This window comes from Vidua macroura, chromosome Z (assembly GCF_024509145.1).
Source record: "Vidua macroura isolate BioBank_ID:100142 chromosome Z, ASM2450914v1, whole genome shotgun sequence".
In the NCBI taxonomy this organism is placed as follows: Eukaryota; Metazoa; Chordata; class Aves; order Passeriformes; family Viduidae; genus Vidua; species Vidua macroura.
In genome coordinates this window covers 41831283-41834265 of record NC_071611.1, presented here as the reverse complement: position 1 = coordinate 41834265, position 2983 = coordinate 41831283, and positions in this window count along the sequence as shown.

Genomic DNA, 2983 nt, shown 5'->3' with positions numbered 1-2983 from the left:
GGTCCTTGCAGGAGGTGCACAGGCAGCAGGACTGCCTCCCAAACTCTTCAGTCCTCTCCCCAGGTGCATGGATGCGCTGAGAGAGACGCATGCCAAGGCTAAGTGCCAGAAGAGGATGCAGACAGGCGGCTGTGTAGGACATCTCCCCTGCCCTCACCAGCATGACAGCTGAGACAGGACCCTCTGCACAGCCCCCCTTGCTCTGCATGTGGCCCCCTTGCTGCACCTCGACCTGGCCGCTCTAATGGCTTCCATGTGTTGGCACCTCCAGACCCCAGTGTTCAGTGCCAGCAGCCCAGCGAGATCCAGATGGATCTGGGTGGAAATTCAGACAGCGGCAACGCATGGAGCACAGGGAGCAGAGCCAGTGCAGAGTGGGGACCCACCTGGGTCCTGGGGCTGCCCGTGAACCCACAATGCAGAGGGAGCCTGGACTGGGGCAACCACAAAGGGTCCTTGTGTGGGCTGGGTTGGAGGGAGCTGGGGCAGGCTGTGCCTTTTGCAATGTGTTGTGTGCCCACAGGCTCCCTGCTGCTCTCACTGGGTGCCCTGGTTGTGGGCTCATGAGGGCTCTCCATGCTTGGCTCTGTGGGGTTGCAGCCCCTCACTGTCCCTCATGAGCACAGACATACTGAATGAGAGAGATGGAGGTCAGCCCTCTATCTGCAGTGTGCTGCTGGCATGGCACTATCCCTGGACCAGACCAGAGCTCTCCACAGGGCTGCTAAGGCAGCTCACCAACCTGGTGAGGTGTAAGGAGCTAGATCTTGCCTGGACTTCCAGACTCAGCAGCCACATCACCTCTCCCAGGTGTATTCCATAGCTTGACAGCTCCAGCTATATCACACTGCCATCCTCTGTGCTCTGGTCCCCAGCACCCAACCCAACCAACACACATTCTGATGTGTCACACAGTCACCCTTGTCTTTTCATGGTCACCCTTGTATTTTCTCGATCCCCAGCATGGCATGGGCAGCCTTTACCATTGGAAACCTCCTCTTGTCACCACCAGATCCCACTCCTCTGCCACTATGGAAGGGATCAAAGCAGTGGTTGTGCAGAGATGCCATGGAGCAGAGGGGATGTACATCCCATAGCTGTGGCTCCAGTGTTTGCAAACAACTTAGTAATTTCCCAGCATCTGGTGCTGGTTTAGAGACTGGTACCTGCTTGAGATGTAGCAGCACAGCAGCCAGAAAATGGAAGACAGTAGCTCTGGCCTCTGTATTCTGCCTGCTTTTAAACTCCAGAAAGTCCATGCATACTCCAAATAGAAGTTTGTTGCTGCTGTCTGGGGAACCCATGGATCTGTTGTCCCCATATGCCAAGCCCTGTGTCCCCTTCCTTAGCTGGGGCTTGCCTGGCCAGGCAGTAGGGACACCCAGTTCTGGTGACCGGGGCAGCTTGAGGGCAAGAGAGGCACGTCTGGTTCTCATCACTGCATCCTGCTGCCCATGGCTCTGGAGGGTGACCCCTTTCCTCTCTGATGTAAGGAGCCATGACCTGCCATCCATTTGGCAGCTGGAGATACCAAGAGCAGGCAGGGGGTCTGCATGCCGCCACAAAGTCCTGCCTGCCTGTACTGCAGCTTCCTGCTGGGATGCCCCACGGCTCAGCTCCCTGCCCCAGCAGCCTGTAAATGTGACACACAGGCCTTGAGGACCCAAAGGAAGCAGCAAATTATGTGTTTTGGGGAATAAAGATGCCTGGTGCTGGGTGCTGCTCTCCCCTTCGCCAAAGGGGAAGATACACTGGTGCTGGATGTGGGCAAACAGGGCTTTCCAGTGAACTGAGAAGATGGAAGGGAGAGCTGTGGTGAGCAGCAATCTGGAATAAAGGAGAGGGATCCAGATGCCAAAATCAACTTTGTCTTCAAGCTGTGGAGAAGAAAAACAGGAAGGGACCATGGGAGCAGTCCCAGTGCCGGCACCTCCCTGTCCCACTGTGGGGCTAGGGCACTTCCTCCAGGCTTGGGCTCTCTGGTGGCTCACACAGCTGCTGAGTGGGCAGGAGGCCTCCTGCTGCAGGCCGGAGCCCTGCCTGCATGCACCCTGCCCCAGGTAGGCAAAGGCACATCCAAACTTGCCTTTGCTGCTGTATCCCACACACCCCAGGGTGCATGCTGTGCCAAGATCGCCAGGGGAGCTGGTACAAGCCAGGCCCAGAGATGCTGAGAATGTGCCAGGTCAAAACAGCCCATGGACTGCATCCACATGAGGCAGGGATGGGTCCAGCTTCCTGGCATGGAACAGGGACCAGCCCAAGCCCAGCAGGAAAAAAAAGTGCAGGAGAACATGGCCTGGAATATACTTGCTTTGAAAAATTTCCATCAGCCAGTGCTACACACCAGAGAAGGTCCCAAACACTGAGACAGAGGGATGTCCATATCCATTGTCTCCATCCAGCACAGGGTGACCAGATCATGTCTCAGGCAGGGGCTTGTTTGGGAAATCCATAGCTTTGGCAAAAACCTTTGGAGCAGGGCACTGGTTGTGGGCGGTTGTGCAGCACTGCCTGGGCTGTTTGACTGCCACAAACCCTGCCAAATTTATGAGCTAGCCCTCAGGAATAGCCTCCTCCTCTCCCTGCCTCACTGCCAGGATCAGCCCGCATTTTGCAGGGGAGGAGGCAAGTTGCACAGGACTGTGAAGCAAAACAGTCTCAACTTACCTCTCATGGCCGCTTCTGCTTCCTTCTGTGCCAAATCCTGAGCCAAGGAAAGAAGTAAAAGCAGCTTGAGCGGAACAGCCATGAAACAGACATCTATTTATATGTGTCATGAGATGATGCAGAGAGCAAAGGGTGCATACACAGTCAGTGGTTCAGAAGGGAGGGAAGGAGGATGCATGGATTGAGGGAAGGAGACATGCAGATGTATATATGGATGTGTGGATCAGTTGTCAGAATGAGGAAGGGATAGATGAATTTATAGATGAATATATGGATAGGTAGTTTGGACACTCAGTTACCATCCTAAGCATCA